General features: G+C 44.2%; 1 protein-coding gene across 1 annotated transcript in view; it reads left to right on the forward strand.

Moving 5' to 3' along the window:
• The first annotated feature begins 190 nt into the window (after window positions 1-190).
• The window catches only part of PLAC1 (placenta enriched 1), a 97,202-nt gene continuing 76,672 nt past the window's right edge, over window positions 191-20,720 (forward strand). The window contains exon 1 of the mRNA XM_074391857.1: window positions 191-744. The gene's annotated coding sequence lies outside the window, so the exon portion shown is untranslated. The remainder of the gene's footprint in view (window positions 745-20,720) is intronic.

Here is a 20,720-nt window from a genome sequence, read left to right on the forward strand (position 1 = left end):
ATTAGCCGTATGCGGGGCCACCCTCATCACCTCGGCATTTCCTGGAGATGGTTGCAGCCTAGCCTCCTGTGAACCCTAGCCAAGGTTCTTTCGAGATCCAGGGCAAGCCCCATGGCCAAGAGCAGGCTGGCCTGACTCAGAGGCAGAAACAGGAGACTTCAGGGACAGTAGCCAGGCGTGTAGACCCCTTCGCCGCCAAGCCCACCGCCTGCTTCAGCCTTGTCTTCCACTACTGCGGGCCTCCAGCTCCAGAAACGCCGGGCTGCCCCAGCATCTCACTCACATCAGGCAGTTCTCAGCTGCTCTGCCACTGCTCTTTCCTCTTCCCCCGTCCCGAGGGCTCTTTCCCCACTGCTTCTTTCTCCTAATTCCTACCCGTTCTGCAAGACTCTCCTCCGGGATCACCTCAGTTGGAAAGCCTTCCTGGATTCCCTCTGTCTGAGTTTGGCCTTCTCCTCTGTGCTCCCCCACAAAATGTTGTATTTCCTCCAATCACAGCATTTCTCAGCCTAGAGAATAATAGCTCACACTCCTCTCCAGCTTACAATGTACAAGTCGCTGTTCTACCTTCTTTACACATATTAACATCAGTATCTTGACCTTATTGATGAGGGACCTGAGAAATTCAGAGGTTAAGTAACTTGCCCAACATCACACAGCCAGGGAATGGTGAAGTCAGGATTTGAACCCAAGCTGTCTGGCTCCGAAGTGTGTCCCACTGGGAAATGAACTCTTTGAGGGCAGGTGAGTCAAATCATCCCTGAATTCTCAGAGTGGGCACTCCACAGATGTTGGGTGGGCTTAACTGAACTGCATGAAACCAGGAAGACCATGGGGAAGATCCTGGAAAGATGGGATGGGCCACAAAAAGAGGTAGCCCCTAATGACTCACACACCTCTCCCTCCTGCCCCTGTGGATGGATATTCAGGCATAACAGATCCTGCTGTGGGTGATTTCTGGGGAGCACAAAGGCCGGAACGATGTGGGAGGCTCCACCTTGGGAAGCAGCCTCTGGGAGGCCGTTTTCCAAGGCCAGACCCATTTTCGCTGGACCTTCCTGCTCTGTTGCCACCCAGCGTAGCCACTACTGCTCATTTGGTTTTGCTTAAAGACCACAATGTACTTACTCACTGGCGGATGAGAGTGAGGTGGGAGAGGGCTTGGCTTCTCTTTGTTTGGAGTGTTCACACTTAGCTCATCCTGCCCTGATCTCAGGGAAATTTGGAGAGGCCAGGAGGAGATCTTTCCTGGTCCTAGAATTTTCTGTCTTCAGCCTTGAAACCTTCATTTCAAAGCTTCACCTGTGTGAAATTCCTATAGACAAGTGTGAGCTGGCCATTATGGCCAGATTTAGACCCATCGCTAGTCCTTCCCGGGGCCCTTGGAGGCCCTTCTGAGGAAATAGACATCCCTTAAAAAAAAAAAAAAAAAAAAAAAAAAAAAAACGAGAACACGTTACCCGAGATCCAGAATACTGAATTACAAGTCTGGGCATCCAACTCTACACAGAGTGACTCTGGGTGTGGGTGCCGGAGTAGGACTGCCTGGACTGACATCTTAGCCCTGCCATTTGATATATGTGTGTGACTTTAGGTCTAGAGTTGTGCAACCATCATTACTAATTCCAGAATATTGTCATTACTCCAAAAAGAAACGGCACCAGTTAAACAGTCATTCCCATTATCTCCGCACTCCATCCTCTGGCAACTTCTAATCTCTTTCCATCTCTATGGATTTGCCTATTCTGAATAGCTCACATAAATGGAATCATGCATATGTGATCTTTGTGTCTGGCTTCTTTCACTTAGCATGTTTTCAAGGTTCATCCACATGGTAGTATACACTAGCCCTCGTTCTTCTTTATGACTGAGTAATATGACGGTGCCACGTTTTGTTTAGCCATTTGTCAGTTGATGGGCATTTGGGTTGTTTCCATTTTTTGCCTGTTGTGAATACTGCTGCTATGAACATTTGTGTACAAGTGCTTGTGTGGATCTGTGTTCAGTTCCCCTGGATGTGTGTGTACCTAGGAGTGGAATTGCTGGGTCATAGAGTAACTCCACAGTTAACTTTTTTTTTGAGACAGGGTCTCATTCTGTCACTTACGCTGGAGTGCAGCTATTTTTTAAATGGTTTTTGTGGAGATGGGGTCTCCCTGCATAGCCCAGGCTGATCTCAAACTCCTGACCTCGAGTGATCTTACTGCCTTGACCTCCCAAAGTGCTGGGATTACAGGTGTGAGCCACTGTGCCTGGTCCATGTTTAACTTTTTGAGGAACTGTCAAACTGTTTTCAAAGCAGCTGCATATTACAACACCATCAGCAATGTGTAAGCGTTCTGATTTCTCCACATTCTCACCATCACTTGTTATTTTCCATTGTATTTGTTTTTTATTACAGCCATCCTAATAGGTGTGAGGTGGTACCTTACTGTGATTTGGAATTGTGTTACCCTAATTATTGATGTCGAGCATATTTTTATGTGCTCAAGTGGGCATTTGTGTATCTTTTTGTGGAATACAGTTTATTCAGATCCTTTGATCATTTTTAATTGGGTTATTTATCTTTTTACTTTATGGAGTTTTAAGTGTTCTGTATGTAATCTAGATACAAGTCTCTTATGTGATATATAATGTCCAAAATTTTTCTCTCATTCCATGGGTGGTCTCTTCACTTTTTTGATTGTGTGCTTTGAAGCATAAAGGCTCTTAATTTTCATGAAGTCTCCCTTTCATCAAAGAAAAAAGAGACGTATTTTTTTTCCGTGGTTGCTTGTGCTTTTGGTGTCAAATCTAAGATTTATACATATGTTTATTTCTAAGAGTTTTATAGTTTTGGCTCTCGCACTTTGACCTTTGGTATACTTTTATTTAATTTTTGCACATGGTGGAGGGTAAAGGTCCAGCTCCATTCTTTTGCGTGTGGCGATACAGTTGTCCCAGCACCGTTTGTTGAAAAGACTATTCTTTCCCCTATTGAATTGTCTTGATGCCCTTGTTGAAAGTAAATTGACCATAAATGTGAGGGTTTATTTCTGGTCCACAGCACTTTTAACTGACAGAAAAGAATGGTCAGATATGGAGGGCCTACAATAGTCCCAATGTCTCAGCTTAGCACACCAAGAAAGAAGCCTCTCATTCCTCCATCTACTTGGTAGAGAAAGGATCGCTCCCCAAGGAAATGGTGGTCGCTGACATTAGGTCTAATGACTCAAGCTGGAAGGAGATCACGTGGCTAAGTTACACATGTTTGCAGAACCATCCTTCCTTTCTCTGGAAAGTTAGGCTTCAGTGTAGACCCCATTCCTCTTTCCGAGCATGCTGTCGTGAGTTTAAGAAAATCTTTTCTCCTTTCCCCTTAGCTGGGAAGGTCATCCAATGTTCACCCTCCTGAGACTGCACACTCTCAATTTAAGCTATAGTTAGAGTGCAGAATTTCAGAAAGCAGAGGGGTTTGGTTGCATTTTTTTTTTGTTTGTTTGTTTCTCGAAGGAAAAATGCTCTTGCTTGCAACTTCTTCGCTCCTCACACAGCTTCACACTTTGGGTAGCCCCCCAGCAAGTGGCAATGAAATTCCTCTGGACATGTCCTTCCCACTTTTGCTGGGAAGCGAGCACGTCACAGTTGCAGTGGACTTCCCAGGACAGAAAAGGAACGTGATCTCCCACTAGCTTTGGCCCTACCTAGCACCTAAGGATCCTGACTCATTCCTTCAGGAGATTCTTGACCTCTTGACTATAGGGTTTCCTGAGTTAGGGAAGGCAGAATGGCAGAGTGAAGAGGGGATAGGCTTTGAAAACCAGACAATCTGGGTTTGAGTCCCTGATTCTGCATTCGCTTGCTATGGCAGACACGGAGATGCACTGCTTGGATCCCCTGTCAAGAAAGAACCCGCTGACCAGCTGGAAGGAGTGTGGTTACTTGACAGCCTCCAGCTGTTAGCTCCTTCGGGGTCTGCCTCAGCTTTTGAGCCAAGGTCATGCTGTTCTTGAGGTGGCCCCTAGCCAATGACTGATGAAGGAGGTGATACAAAGCCCATTTCCACCACCCAGAATACTCCTCTAAAAGGCAGTATTTGCTCCAGAGTTCCCCATCAGGTACCGACTTTGACAGGTCTGCATTGTGCTCTGGGCTCCTCTTGCCTGGTCCTGCTTTCAAACCCTTTTCTTTCACAGGTTTTTCCTGCTAACTCTCTTGCACTCCCAACTGTCGGAGCATCTGTTTCACAGAGAACTCAACCGGTCTCTCTCAGCTTGTGTCTCCTCCCCTGTGACAGGGGAATAATGGCGTCATCACACAGGGTTGGTAAAAAGATTAGAACTAAGTAAAATATGTGCCACAAAGGAGGCATTCCATCAAAGGGAGCTGTTACTACTAGGGAATCTATCATTTCCATGGCTACATCCTAAATTTTAAACAAAATAGGCCTACCCATAATAATTCAAACGTGGAAATAGCCTCAATGTCCATCAACAGAAGAATGGGTAAATGCATTGTGCTGGGTCCGTACAATATAATTCTAATCAGCAATAAAATGGGTAAATCTAATCAGCATTAGATTGAGCTAAAGAAACCAGACACACAAAAAAATATATGTTGTATGATTCCTTTTCTCTAAAATGTGAGAATAGACAAAACTAATGGGCGATGGTAAAGGCCAGTGACTCAGTGGTGATCCTTAGAGGATAATGACCAGGGGCAAGAGAGAACCTTCTAAGGAGCTGGAAGTATTCTCTATCTTGATCTAGATTCTGATGTCACACACACATACACACACGCACACACATATACACACACACAAACACATATACACACCCACAAACACACACACATACACAGATATACACAAGCACAGACATATACACACATAGACAAACACACACACATACACACAAACACACACAAACACACACAGACATACACATACACACACACACACACACACACACACACACTCCAAAATCACAAAGCTTGCAATTAAGGCTGATATACTTTATGCACCTACCTGCATATGTTATAGCTGCATTTTTACAAAGGGAAATATGGGAAATATAGTGGAGAGTTTTTAAAAATTAGTAATTACCATATATACATGTTAAGTTTTTTAAATTTAGAAAATGCAGAAAAATAGAAAGAAAAAATCTCCTATGGCCCCACCTCCCAAAGATGACCAGTAGAGGCATTTTAGACATTGCATTGCATTCTCTATCCCTCTTAGGGCTCTACTTCTCTATGGTCTTGCTCTGGCTCAAGGAGAAAGAAGGTTCTACTATCATTTAAAGGAAGTTCCACCATCATTTCCACCTTCTTGGAAATAGTGCTTCTCACCCCTCTTTCACTCCTTCCCTCAGATAAAACCTCAAGCTCGATAGTGCCAAATGTCAACGTCCTCATCTGCATGTCACCTTGCACTACGTCTTCTGGGCCTCTGGCTCCCTTTCTGGACAGCCAGGTCACGAAGCCAGGTTCACCGTGTCTTCTGCCTTTACAGGAGTTGAAATGCTAACTCAGGCCCCAAAGGATGGGAATGTACCAATGCTCCCCAAGGCTGAAATGGTGCAGGTTCTGAGCAGCCAAGCTTTTTGCCTGGCAGTTGTGTGAATTATGAGAGAAGGGCAGTTTCTAGCTCACTTAGATGACCAGGAACTGTCAAGGTGACCCTGTAGGAAACATCTCAAGGCAGAATATAATCAAAATCAGGCATGTGAAAAACTGGGGCTTTCTTCCTAGACAGCTGCTTCTCAAAGTGTGGCTCCCAGACCTACAGCATCGGGATCAGCGTCACTGGGGAACTAGTTAGAAATGCAAATGGGTGGCGGTGGGCCCACCAGGGACCTAGCAAAAGAAACTCTGGGAGTGGGACCCAGTCATCTGTTTTAACAGGCCATCCAGGTAATTCTGAGGCACCGTCAAGTTTGAGTACCTCTGTTCTAGTGGTTTCTAAATTCCACTCACAGGGAAAGCAAGGACACATTCACACGTGCTCTGCTCATGCGCATAACCAGTGTCCTGTGTCCTTGGGATGACTTAGAGGCACACGCCAGGTCCATATAACTTCAAAGTCTCTTGTTCTTTATATCCTGAACCCAAGGAAACACATTTAACTTTTTTTTTCTGCTAGCGGAACAAAGATGAAATATAGCTCAATGTTCCCTCAACAAAAAGATTTATTAATTTGTACTAATGACTGTTTAGAGAAAAACATAAAAACCAATGTCCTTGTTGAATGCTTCTCGAGGGCAAAATGTGGATGTTATCTGCAAAATCAACAAATTTGTCACCAAAGTGAAATGTTATCTTTTCCTGAAGACTTTCCCAGGCAGCTCAAGGCCTCAAGAACTAGACAGCCTCCCCCATCACCATGATCAAATGAAGAGGGTTAGAACTTGCAGCCATAACTCAAATGCCTTAAGATGGCTCAGATGTCTGTTTGTTTTCAGGTTAGGAACTTTGCTCAGACACCCTGAAGAAAAGGGACCATGAACCTATTCAGAGACTCAAGGAATCCTCACAGACCTATGCGCCTCCTTACCAGTGTGTTCTGGTAAAAGCTTAACAATCTGCAAGTGAGCGCGCACACAAGCATAAATTTATGTATGTGTGTATATATATACATATATCTTTATTCTAAATGCGTAGCACATAATCCAAAAATAATAAAACATACAATATTCATTATTGTAAATTTCTTACAGCTAATTAACCCTCATACTTGTGCTTTAGTTGATTTTTACCTAACTCTTGTATCCATATTCAACCTAAGGTGGCAATTAACAAACAAGCGTGCTTCTGACATAAGTATTGGTTTAAATGAACGATTAAGACAAAAGCAAGACAGTAAAATGCATGTCGAAATTTCTTTGACTCACATCAGTGACACAAATGACTTCTTCACTAAATCAGATAATAGTCTTTAAATACTGGAAGAATATTTCCTGAAATTTTCTGTGCTGTTTGCAATGTAACAGCTACAGAGACAACACAGTTTTTAAGTTTCAAACATATTTTGTTAAGCCAGATAGTAAATATTTTAGGCTTTTTTTTTTTTTTTTTTTTTTTGAGATGGGGTCTCGCTTTATCACCCATGCCGGAGTATGGTGGTATGATCTCGGCTCATTGAAACCTTCGTCTCCCAAGTTCAAGCAATTCTCCTACCTCAGCCTACCAAGTAGTTGGGATGACAGTCGTGCACCACTATGCCTGGCTACTTTTTGTGTTTTTTACAGAGATTAGGTTTTGTCATGTTGCCCAGACTGGTCTTGAACTCCTGCCTCAGCTTCCCAAAGTGCTGGGATTACATGCATGAGCCACCATGCCTGGCTAAATATGTCAGGCTTTGCAGTCACATAGTCATTCTCATATTTTTTAACAACACTTTAAAAATATAAAAACCATCCTTTGCTTGTGGGTACGCAGAAACAGACTGTGGAGAAAGTTCTTAACTCTTGGTCAAGACAATCAGCACAATAGATTAAGCACTGCTTTGTAGCATTTGCTAGTTTTCGTGACATAAACAGTCCTACCATGGCCAACTTCAGACTACACAACTTGACGTCACTGAATATGGAGTTGAGGAGACATGCCCAGTGGCAGAACATTATATAGTATTTCTACTATACTGATACAAAAAATGTAAGTAACCTCAAGAACATGAATAATAGAAAGTGTAGTACAATAATTAGAAAAGGATGAGCTTCACATATGTATTAGCTTTGTGAGTTTTTTTGGTTCTGTTTTTTGAGACAAGGTTTCATTCTGTTACCCAGGCTGGAGTGCAGTGGCATGATCATAGCTCACTGGAGCCTCGACCTCCTGGGCTCAAATGATCCTCCTGCCTCAGCTGGGACCACAGGTGTGTGCCACCATACCCAGCTAATTTTTTAAACATTATTTTTTTGTAGAGATGAGGTCTCCTTATGTCGCCCAGGCTGGTCTGGAACTCCTCGGCTCAAGTGATCCTCCCACCTCAGCCTCCTAAAGTGTGGGATTATAGTCATGAGCCACCATGCCCAGCCAAGCTTTGTTTTTCATATAATTTATTTAATTGTAAGGTTATATAATTTAATTTCTAATAATGACTGGATTTAAAAACTCAGCTCTCAAAATTAATTTGTCTCTTGTGAGTTGGTATGAGCACACTACTGACCATAACAAATTTCACCCTGTCTTTTTTGTTGGGGGGTGGGTAAAAAGAGACTCTTCACTCTGCTTGGTCCATTATTCCTCGTAACAAAAGAATTTACTACAGGGTTTCTTTGAAGCTGGGAGTTTCCCTGGCTCTTCTAAAATAGGAAATGATTTTAGATGTTATTTTTACGTATTTTCAAAAAGAGGTCTGTCTCTATTCTCAACTGCTTCCTGACCACTTTTGCTTCCAAATAATGAACTATTTAAAGGAAAAAGCAACGAATATAGTGTGGTTTTAAGAAAAGCACATACTTTGCTCTTTCAGAAGCAGTTAAACAATACTTCTGCCCATAAAGTGGGGAAGAGTTAAAATAGCTTTCCAAGCCTCCTCCCAGGGCTGTGATTTGCCTGTCATCTGCTCAGGTAATGCCACTCATGGTTCTCATTGATTTATTCAGCTGTTTGAGCATCTACCAACTGCCCATCAGTGTGCTGAGCCCCAGGGACACAGCAGAATGCAAGAGAGACATGGCCCCTGCTGAATAAATAATTACGCAGATCATTATTTACTTATACTTTTTGTTAGCACCTTAAAGGAGATCATATAACATAGCGACCTGATCTCTTCTGGGGGGCTCAGGATGTGGCATTTAACCTGACACTTGCAGAACGAGTAGAAAGTCATGCCAAGGAAGAGGCAAAAAGAAGTAGAACAGTCTCCTTCCAGGTGACGGGGACATCCCATACGATGCTTGCTCAAAGCGCAGGTACACATACAATACATACACAGATATACAGTATATATTTGGGGTTGAAATTTAATGGGGGAAGAAATTTAAAAAAAGACATCCAAAAAGCCTCCTGGGAGGAAGACAATGATAATGTTTTTAAAACAACATTGAGGCCGGGTGCAGTGACTCACACCTGTAATAATCCCAACACTTTGGGAGGCCGAGGCTGGCAGATCATCAGGTCAGGAGATCGAGACCATCCTGGCCAACATGGTGAAACCCCGTCTCTACTAAAAGTACAAAAAATTAGCTGGGCATGGTGGTGCGTGCCTACAGTCCCAGGTAATAGGGAGGCTGAGGCAGGAGAATCACTTCAACCAGGCAAGCGGAGGTTGCAGTGAGCCGAGGTCACACCAATGCACTCCAGCCTGGGTGACAGAGCGAGATTCCATCTCAAAAAAAGAAAAATTTTTTTTTTTTTTAAAATTGAGAAACATTGGTTTATATAAACAACTTGGTGTTCTTGAGCTATTATCAGAGCAATGGCAGAGTTAAGAGGCTGACTCCTCCCATGAGGACTAGCTACAGACCTGCAGGCTCCAGAGGCTGATACTAAGACAGGAAGTTAGAGGATTCATGGTTTCCTACAACTCCAGAAAATATCCTCTGTTATCTTTCAAATATTGCCTCTTCCTCATTCTCTCTGTTCCCTCCTTCTGGAACTCCAACTGGACACTTACTGGAATTTCTCATTCTGTCCTCCATGTAGATTAACTTCCCTTTCTTTCCATCTCTTTATTCCTCTACTCTGCATTCCGGATAATTTCCTCAACTCTGTCTTCTGATTCACTCATCCTCTCATCAATTGTGTTTAGTTTGTTGTTTAATCCCTCTTTTGAGTGTTCTGTTTTCCATTACAATGCCTGTATTTCGATTCTTTTTCACATTCACCGGTATTTTTCAAACTGTTCTATTCTTGCCTTCTAGTTCCTATTCTTTTTTAAAATCTCTTTTGGCCAGGCATGGTGGCTCATGCCTGTAATCCCAGCACTTTGGGAGGCTGAGGTGGGTGGATCACCTGAGGTCGGGAGTTCAAGATCAGCCTGGCCAACACGGTGAAATCTTGTCTCTACTAAAAAATACAAAAATTAGCCAGGTGTGGTGACAGGCACTGGTAATCCCAGCTACTCGGGAGGCTGAGGCAGGAGAATTGCTTATACCCAGGAGGTAGAGGTTGCAGTGAGCCGAGATCACACCACTGCTCTCCAGCCTGGGTGACAGAACAAGACTCTGTCCAAAAAAATAAATAAATAAAAAATTTTAAAAATGAACATTTTCAGCATATTTATGTTAAAATCCCTTTCAGATTTGTCTATTAGCCGTGGTTCCTAAGGTATGAATTCTCCCGTTGGTTGCACTGGTCTTATGGTGGTTTATTTCCTCAAGGACTTAGTAAGTTCTAGTTATGCATTCATCGTCAGAGTCATAGTTACAGAGACTCATGTGCTATATACTACGTGGGTTTGAATTCTGACTCTGCCACTTAGTAACTGTGTGACCTTAGGTAAGTTATTTAATCTCTCTGTTCTTTCAGTTTCAGTATCTGGAAAACAGGGCTGTTCTACAAATGAGTTATTAGATTGGTGCCAAATTATTGCAGTTTTTGCCACTAATTGCAATGGCAAAACCTGCTTCAACACAAATAATATAAGCCAAGCACCTAGGATAGCATCTGGCACATAGTGAAGCACTCGGCTAGTGTTAGTACTGTTATTTGGCAGGAATTGTTTTACCTTGGAGTCTTGTGTACTTTGAGTTATGTGACTGCCTACTCTCAGCTCAAAGTGGCCAGTACACTTCTGAACTGTGTTTTCTCCCCCATTCCCACATACAGGCCAGCACTTCCCACTGCTGACTTTCCATAGGTGCTCAGATTCCACTCCTGTTCCCACCCTGCCATTCAAACCCTTCACTCAGGACGCGTGACCACCTTTGGTCCTTCTGTAGGCTGTGGAGTTGCTGCTGTGGCTTTGAGCTCCCTCTTCATTTCTGGCACTGCGATGTGTTTATTTTTGCTTTTGCTCTCTATGACATTTTTAAATTTTTCAAAAACAATGTGTTTGGGGCAGGGGAGGCGCTTCCTGCAGCAGCTTAGCCAACCATACTGACCAGCAATCCTTGAAAATTCTTTTTTATTTTTTTTTTAAGTTCTGGGGTACACGTGCGGGATGTGCAGGTTTGTTATGTAAGTAAACATGTGCCATGGTGGTTTGCTGCACTGATCAACCCATCACCTAGGTTTTAAGCCCAGCATGCATTAGGTATTTTTCCTGATGCTCTCCACCCGCCCCCGCCGCCGCCAGACAGGCCCCAGTATGTATTGTTCCCCTCCCTGTGTCCACGTGTTCTCATTCTCCCTGAACATTCTTCCTGAAGAGGCTTGCCTCTCATTTGGCAGTGGGCTCCTTGAAAGAACTCAGGACAAAGGCTGGATTCCTGGCGGGAAGGGACATATTTTATGTGTTTTGTATTCCCTCTGCCTGATATACTTGACATATGTTTACTGAATAAAGAAATGAAAGACTACCTTGGCAACAGCAAGCACTACAAATGGCCAGCTCACTGCTTGATTTCTCTAAGAATTACTACCACTGGGCTGTGCGTGGTGGCTCATGCCTATAAGCCCAGCACTTTGGGAGGCCAAGGCGGGCGGATCATGAGGTCAGGAGATCGAGACCATCCTTTCTAACACGGTGAAACCCCTTCTCTACTAAAAATGCAAAAAAATAACCAGACGCGGTGGCACATGCCTGTAATCCCAGCTACTCGGGAGGCTGAGGCAGGAGAATTGCTAGAACCCGGGAGGCAGAGGTTGCAGTGAGCTGAGATAGTGCCACTCCAGCCTGGGAAACAGAGCAAGACTCTTTCTCAAAAAAAAAAAAAAAAAATTACCACCACCATGATGTGACCCTCTGCCCCACTCTTCTTCCTGTGAATGACCTCTGTCAAGGTGACATGGCTTCTAACACATGACTGTAGGTATCATTCAATCATTGATGATCTCAAGGGTGAATACCACACATGGGTTTCTTTCGCTCTGTAAACAAAATGCCAAACTGGGAAATGCTGTAGAGGCCACAGGTTATTCTGACTTTCAGAGTGTTGTTTTAAAAGCACCAGAATAAAATGTTAAGCAGGTAGCTGATGCAATCTGGCAAAGTTAGTATGTAGCTCTATTTATATAAAGACACACACATATATCAGGCCATCAGCAGGATTTATATAAAGAGTAACTCTCCTATGAAGGTAAAGGCCACCCCCACTTCAGTTCCAGTGACTGAGATACATTTTTCCAATCCTGGGGGCAAATATAGATGCAGCAAGTTCCTTCTTTCCTTTGGAAATTTGGCAGGTAAGTCAAGTCTGTCACTGTTGCCACATTCTCTTGAGAGTTTATGACTGTGCACATGGCTTGTGTGAAAGCTTCGCTTAGGTCACCTTATGCCTTGGCAACCAGCATGGTGTATGACGATTCATGAAGACCCTGGTGTTTCCCAGATGGGGCCAGATCTGGCCATGCAATTATTGCCCTCCAGCTGGGAAATGTGACGTGGGGGTGATAAAGTGGCTGCTGAGAAGGAGGCAGTTAGACTCGGAATTTGGCCTGTTCTTTATTTAAATCTAAAGATTGAACACACACGCATAGATCTGAAATCGCTATCATACACACATGCACTCACACACGCACCCAACTGCACAGGATATTCTTTAGGAATTCATGTGGAATTCCCCATAACTCTATTTCCCAATCTAATTGCCTATTCCTTCCCCTGTTTACTTACCATCTCATCATTCTTATCATTCTTTCTTCCTTTACTCTCCTACTTATTTGTTTTTGTTTCTTTGTTTGTTTTTGTTTTTTTGAGATGGAGTCTTGCTCTGTAGCCCAGGCTGGAGTGCAATGGCACGATCTCGGCTTACTGCAACCTCTGCCTCCGGGTTCAAGTAATTCTTCTGCTTCAGCCTCCCAAGTAACTGGAACTGCAGGCACACGCCACCATGCCTGGCTAATTTTTTTTTTTTTTTTTTTTTTTTTTTTTTTTTGTATTTTTAGTAGAGACAGGGTTTCACCATATTGGCCAGGTTGGCCTTGAACTCCTGACCTTATGATCCATATGGGGCATTTGAATGTGGATTGAAAATTAGACCATATTAGGAGATTATTGTTTATTTTCTTAGCTGTGATAATAGCTTGTGGTTAGGAGGGAGAATCTTCTTGTTCTTTAAAGAGTCATTCTGAAGAATTGAATGGCAATGTGTTATGATGTCTGGGACCTTCAAATTGTGCGTGTGTGTGTGTGGTGTAAATAGATTGATAGAAACAGAACTACATAGCAAATATGTTGAAATGTTAATAGTGGAGTCTTGGTGGTTATATGTGTGTAGATTGTTCTACTTCTTTGATCTATTTGTACATTTGAATTTTTTCAAAAAAAAATTCAGGGAAAAAATAATGCATGAACCTTGTTAAAAACAACAACAACAACAATACAATACAAAAGGGTATGGTGGGAACCTTGCTGCCCCAGTCACCCACCACTCCTTCCCAGAAGCAGCCCCGTTCACATTTCTTGAAATTTTACCTGCATTTTACAAGCCTATGTGTTTGTAAATTCTGTTCATGAATAGATAGGTTCATGCTATGCGTCTTTTTGTTAGCTACAAATAGACTCTCTTATCTATTCAACTGGGAGAATAGATGGTCAGTTAATTAAACATCAGTAAAAATGGAAGTGCTTGAACCCACTAGGGAGCAGTGACCAAGCGCATGCAGCATGCTGTGGGTATCAATCAGTGCATTTTACACAGGAAACGGAGAGCATCCTTCAATTGTGAGAGTTGACTCCACAGACGTCAGCTAAGTGAGCTGCCACTGTAATGGTGGCAGCCTGCTTTTTTCCTCCCTTCAGAAGCCTTCTTGGAGGTGTCAAGAAGGCCCAGGCTTGCTAACATTGCCCCTGAGCCACTGGTAGAACCTTCAGGAATGAGAGAGATGAGCCATCGGGCCTGGGGAGAGCTGCAGTCAGCACGTGCATGAGGGGCCTGGGCCAGGACTCTTTTCAAATGTGGCCGCACAGGCCCACCCTGACTGTTCTGTGTGACCACTTGTAGATCTGGCTCATCTTTCAGTACAGTTTTTAGGATGGATTGCTTTTCGGATGAGTATGGTTTTAATCATTTTGTGCTCCGGGTGATGGTGGAACATCTGAGTAGAAAAAACATTGCCTAGGCTTCCTGAACTTGCCTGATCATAAGAATCATTTGGGTATTTGTCTAACCAGCTTTCCAGCTAGGGCAGTGCTGCCATACGCAGTTGGAGAACCAGGACTGGGGATTCAGTGACGGGACTGGACTGAGGGATGGAAGTTCCACTAATGGTGCTAGTTAAAGGCATGAGAAGAGACAGAAAAGGCAGGATGCCAGAGAAATGCTGAAGTCCAAGGACAGAGCCCACTAACTCCCATATGAGCTTCCGCCCCCAATCCCTCCCCTCCAGGGATGATTGCCTCCTCTTGCAATCATGAGAGTCACATTTCCAAAGCATGTGCAGCTTTGAATCCGAAAACCCTCCCCATCTGCCAGCACCTGGGCAAATTCAAATCACATACTTGGACACAAGACTCCTCCTTGCAAATGGGAAGGATGATTGGAAAAATGTGACTTCAGAAACCAGATCTGGACTGAACTGAAATTGCCTGAAAAATGAAAGCATTGGCACAATTAACAAAAAGGGACTGGATTCCTTTCTTTCTTTTATTTATTTGCAGCTAAATCCTGCACAGCTTGCAGACCTTGGGAGACAGCCATCGTCTTATCATTCCTGATATGAACTTGAATTTCTAAGAAATGACTTTTTTTAATGGCCTGTGGAATTGAACCCCTACTAGAAGCAGTCCTAAGACTCCCAGTCACAATGCTTTAAGAACATTCCTGAGACAAGAGCAGCAGCTCTGAGGGGCTCGAGTGCCCAGACCTATGAAGCCATGTGCTGATCTCAAATTGGTCTCTTCAGGTGTCCTAGAAAACCTGGCTCTGCATCGAACTTGCCCGCTGCATTGGGACAAGGTAGGGCAAGTCCCGATGTCATTGTAGAGCAAGTCCCACAATGCCAGAGGACTGCATTGGCTTGTCACACTGCCTGAAACGTTCACATTTCAGTGTCAAGCACTAAAGTCCCCTGTCTTCTCTAAATCAACATGTCTAAGAGGTAAAGACAGGAACTCTCTCTTTTTTTTTTTTTTTTTTTGAGACGGAGTTTCGCTCTTGTTACCCAGGCTGGAGTGCAATGGCGCGATCTCGGCTCACCGCAACCTCTGCCTCCTGGGTTCAGGCAATTCTCCTGCCTCAGCCTCTCAAGTAGCTGGGATTACAGGCACGCGCCACCATGCCCAGCTAATTTTTGTGTTTTTAGTGGACACGGGGTTTCACCATGTCAATCAGGACGGTCTTGATCTCTTGACCTCATGATCCACCCGCCTCGGCCTCCCAAAGTGCTGGGATTATAGGCGTGAGCCTCAGTGCCCAGCCCTGTAATTTTTTTTAATACAATCAGCTTTTCACTTAAGATTAAAAAGCAAATGGGGAAGGGTGGGTAGTGATGTGTCTGGTTTTTGGTGTAAGCCTGGAGGGTGAGCAGGTGGTTAGGAGAGGGAAGGGTGTCAAGAAGACCCAGGCCTGTCAACATGGCCCCTGAGCCACTGGTAGAACCTTCGGGAATGAGAGAGATGAGCAGAGATGAGCCATCGGGCCTGGGGAGAGGTGAGGTCAGCATGTGCATGAGGGGCCTGGGCCAGGACTCTTCTCATATGTGGCCCCACAGACACACCCTGACCGTAATGACTGTGGAATCGGGAAGCCATCACCACAGTTTCCAATTCCTTACCACTATTATTACCATGACTGTGTTGAGTGCCTGTGCTTTGAGTTTTCAGTGGACCTGGTAGCCAGGGACACTTCCACCTGCCCGATTATGCAGTGACACAGACTGATGGGCCACAGTAGCAGAGGGAAGCCATGGGCCTCACATCTGGGGGATCAGGCCTCAAGGATCTCTCATTACAGTTTATTCCAGCTCTGCCATGTCTCTTAAGAAATCCACAATTTTGATTTTCTGTAACCGCTCCCCCCATGCTTTTAAAAGCACATATTGTGTGCCAGATGCTAGAGCAAGGATATTAGATATATCGTTTATTTTATCCTCAGCACAATGCTGTGAGGTAGATGTTATTGTTAACCAATTTTACAGATGTGGAAACTGAAGCACAGAGAGATTAAGTAACTTGGCTGGCACTGCTCTGCTCCCGCCGAGCTTCTGGAAGTCAGCTGACCAGCTAGACCCTTTCAGATTACTTTTCCTAACTCAAGCCCACTTCTGAATTGTCTCTTCCTACTGACTCAACCCCTGTGTTGAGGGGTTTATCTTCAAATGAGGTTTCTAACCCTGCTGTGGAGTCAACCTGACCAAGGATGAGCCTCACCACTCACCTGGGGGCAGCTGCCTGTAGAACCATAGAACAGAAAGAACAAACTTCACTAGGGTTGGCCACAAACCACAAGATCCTTTAGAAGGACCCCAAAATGTCCATGAAGACCAATAGTCTGATCACGGACCGTGCCGCCAGAGAAGGAGAGGGCAGCATACCAACTAGCCATCCAATTTGAGTCACATGGCTTGTCAACGTGGGTTTTTTCAGAGGAAAGCCTTCAGCTCACCCAGCAATTCCAGCCTAAGTTCTTTTCAGAGTCTGCCTGAACTAGCTAGATAGTTGCCTCTGGGTCACTGTAACCCAAAAGGGCTTAATTAAAATCAGGAAATGGGCTCAAGTTCTTCTGCTGCAATGCTATAAACTCCAGATAGGCCAGAGTAGGCTACAAGGACACACGAGCATAAAAGGTACTTAGGGTACAGCACAGACATCTGGGGTCTTCTTACACACACAATACCCTCCTCCCCCCATAGAAATTAAGAACTGAGAAAAGGGAAGTATTTGGCTCTAGGTGAGCTTCCTTTGTAAAGGCTGGAGACAACAGCATTTGTCTATTGAACACATTTTGTCTGGGTATGGGGGAAGCAATCTCTCCAGTCTGAGGGTCTCAGGCAGGACTTGGTCTGGTGGGTGCTTGGGGTCAAGTGGGGGATGACTGGCAGGCTGAGGGCATGAGGAGAACGGAGGAAGAAAGCGGAGGCAGAAGGTGGGAGGGGTGAGAGACTAGAAAGTGAGGGGAACAGACACAGAAGAGAGAGACGAGGGATGCCGGAAATGTTTGGCGTAGGGACAGTTGGGAGGACCCGTGGCAGTGGCAGTTAGCTCTGCATCTTGATAAAGCCATTTCCTGTTTATCAGACATCGTTATGGCATTAGAGTTCTCACACTAAAGATTTATCCAAGAGGCCGGGCGCGGTGGCTCAAGCCTGTAATCCCAGCCCTTTGGGAGGCCGAGACGGGTGGATCACGAGGTCGAGAGATCGAGACCATCCTGGCCAACAAGGTGAAACCCCATCTCTACTAAAAATACAAAAAATTAGCTGGGCATGGTGGCACGTGCCTGTAATCCCAGCTACTCAGGAGGCTGAGGCAGGAGAATTGCCTGAACCCAGGAGACGGAGGTTGCGGTGAGCCGAGATCGCGCCATTGCACTCCAGCCTGGGTAACAAGAGCGAAACTCCGTCTCAAAAAAAAAAAAAAAAAAGATTTATCCAAGAGTAGACATTTGTGCCCTTTGGGTATTAATCCTTTTGGAACTCAGTTTTGCTTTTTGTTGTTGTTTGTATGTGTTTGTTTGTTTTTACTGTGAATATACCTTGTTTAGTCATTTCTGTTTACAAGTGAAACTCTGGGAACTCAAAATTAACATCATTATCTATGAGATTCTTATAGAGCCCAGAAAAAGTTTCAACCTTGTGTGCTGCATTGTTCGGCTGTGCTTTGTCCAAATGAATCTTTCCAAGGCAGCTGCCATCCAGTCTCAAGTAGATTTTCTTGCCCACAATTTCACTTGGAAAGGTCAAGTCCTTAATATCACATGGTACACAGCAATCAGAGTACAGCTCCTCTGATGCTTTTGCTTATATATTTTTTTTTTTGTATGGCTTTTTCAAGTTGGCTTAGGCAGAATTCTCCTCTGAACAATAAAGAGAACATGCTTTTCACTGAACTTTTTCCTCCAATTCACGTACTAGCCAGACTTGGATTTTCTGGGAAGATTTCAGTTGAGAAACAGAAACAAAGATTATGATTGCTTCTGACTACCACCAACTTCAATTTCCTTGACTGCTATGATATTCAGCTCCCTGAGCTGAGCCTTGAGGTCCATGTTCATCTTTGGCTCCAGAAGAACCTGGGAGATGCCGAACTTGAACTTGTCCGGCTTCTTGCCATTGGGCTTCATGATCCTGGTGTTCAAAGTGAACATGACCTTCTTCTTGCTGAGTGTCGGCTTAGGAAGAAGTCCAGGTCTCAGTTTGGAATAGATAGCTCTTTGAAATGTATTCACACTCCATTGCTTTCTGAAACTAAACATCCTGAGTCCTTTTTCTGGAAGCAGTGGTAGAAGAGGCAAGGAGTTTGCTTGTGAAAATTTGTTTCATTCTTTAAATAGCTATTTGTATATTCAGGGCCTTCTATGCACTAAGAACTGTGTTGGGTGCTGTGGACGTGACGGACATGAAGCCTTCTTATGGAGCTGGTTCTGCCTATAATTTGGCCCATTTTGAGGGAGTCAGAGTATGAACACTTCCGCTTCCTAAACTGTGCTGGGCTGTGATGTAGTGAGGTCTTTGAGGGTCTTGGGAATCAGTTGGGTTGTTTCCCTTGTAGTAAAAGGCTTCAGATTGTGGTGCCAAGACTTCCCAGTGTAAGCTGTCACTTGGTGCTGCTGTCATTGTGTTGTTTCTGTAGGAGAAGAAAGGTGTGATGTCTTTCCTCAGCCATCATAAGGGTCATGTCCAACACTCCTATAGCAAAGGCAGTTAACAAAAGCATTTAACACACTTATTAAATCAAAGTTTTACATGACATGGAAGCTTTCAGAAATGAAGACCCAAAGACTGAGGGAAAATTGTGTATGTTCATGTTTAGGTTCTCTGAAGAATGCATAGAAATGTGATTGGACAAAGGGTATGATCTAATGGAAATAGGCTGAAGGCAGAGGGTATCCAGTAAGGCCTGTATGTTTAGATTCTTGACTTCTCTGTGTAGCATTCCTGCCTCCCAGGTATAGGGCAGGACCTGTCTGGCATGAGGGTCTACAAGGGAGAAGTGACCTTTCTAGATTTTATGGGTTGCCTTGGGGGAGAGAGGTTCTAGTTTCTATGATTCACCACAGCGGAGAAAAGAGGGGCGGAAGACAGGAGGGTGGGAGAAGGTCAGAGAGAGATTTTGCTTCTGAAGTGGCTTCCAGTCTCCTTTAGTTCAACATACGCAGCATGACAAAGCGTTATCGTTGGGGTATGATTTTCTGAGCCCCAGCCCTTCTTATCTGCCATGGTTTTTTTTTTTTTTTTTTTTTTTTGTTTTGTTTTGTTTTGTTTTGTTTTTGAGACGGAGTTTCACTCTCGTTACCCAGGCTGGAGTGCAATGGCGCGATCTCAGCTCACTGCAACCTCCACCTCCTGCATTCAGGCAATTCTCCTGCCTCAGCCTCCTGAGTAGCTGGGACTATAGGCACGCGCCACCATGCCCAGCTAATTTTTTGTATTTTTAGGAGAGACGGGGTTTCACCATGTTGACCAGGATGGTCTCGATCTCTTGACCTCGTGATCCACCCGCCTCGGCCTCCCAAAGTGCTGGGATTACAGGCTTGAGCTCCTGTGCCCAGGCCCTCTGCCATGGTATTTAACACATATTTGCCTAGGCTGGGGCCTTACGGTGGCTTTTCTCTCCCATGGAGTATAAAATGCACGTGTTTTGTGATCATGGTTGGCCACTTGGATGTATTTCCTCTTCCTCCTGAGTTCTAAACTGCATTCCACAGGTTGAGGTTGCTGAAGTGCAGCTTCCAAAGAAGCGAGGACTGACAGTATAGTTAGTGTCTGTAGTCCCAGCTACTCAGGAGGCTGAGGCAGAATTGCTTGAACCTGGGAGGCAAAGGTTGCAGTTAACCAAGATCGTGCCACTGCACTCCAGGAGGAGAAAAGAGGGGCGGGAGACAGTGGCATGCTGACAGATGTCCAACAATTGCCTCCCTCAGTTGAGCAGGGAGGGGAATGCTGGTTTATAGTGTTTGCTGATTTCTACGGTGTAAATGCTCCCACCGTGGCCAATTTCAAGCTCCCAACGTGACATCACTGAACAAGGAATCGAGAATAGATGTGCAACAGCATGGCATCATAGAGGATATCCACACACAGATAAAATAGATGTAAATAACCTCAAGAGCATAGGTAACAGTAAGTGTAGTAAAAGAATTAGCGAGTGATGAGTTGTCAGTATTCATTAGCTTTGTGTTTAATATAACCTAATTGTAAGTTGAGATCATTTCACTTTTAACAATGTGAATTTCACTTTTTAACATTTCACTTTTAACAAACTGGCTCACAGAATTCATTCTGAAGCATCGATTCTCACTATCCGGGTGAGTGTGATGCTGCCTCACCTTTCTCTTAGCTTAAGTAGTAGAGAATCTGAGTAGACCGGGTCCCAAGGCTCTTGCCCCCACTTTAACCAGAACAGCCCTGCTTGTATTCATTTCATGCGTAATGGGGTTCTGTGTTTGAGCCCAAGAGAGTTCCAATGTTTTTTTTTTTTTTTTTTTTTTTTTTAATTTTTTTTTTCTTGTTTTGAGACAGAGTCTTGCTCTGTC

Source organism: Saimiri boliviensis, chromosome X (genome assembly GCF_048565385.1).
Source record: "Saimiri boliviensis isolate mSaiBol1 chromosome X, mSaiBol1.pri, whole genome shotgun sequence".
Lineage (NCBI taxonomy): Eukaryota > Metazoa > Chordata > Mammalia > Primates > Cebidae > Saimiri > Saimiri boliviensis.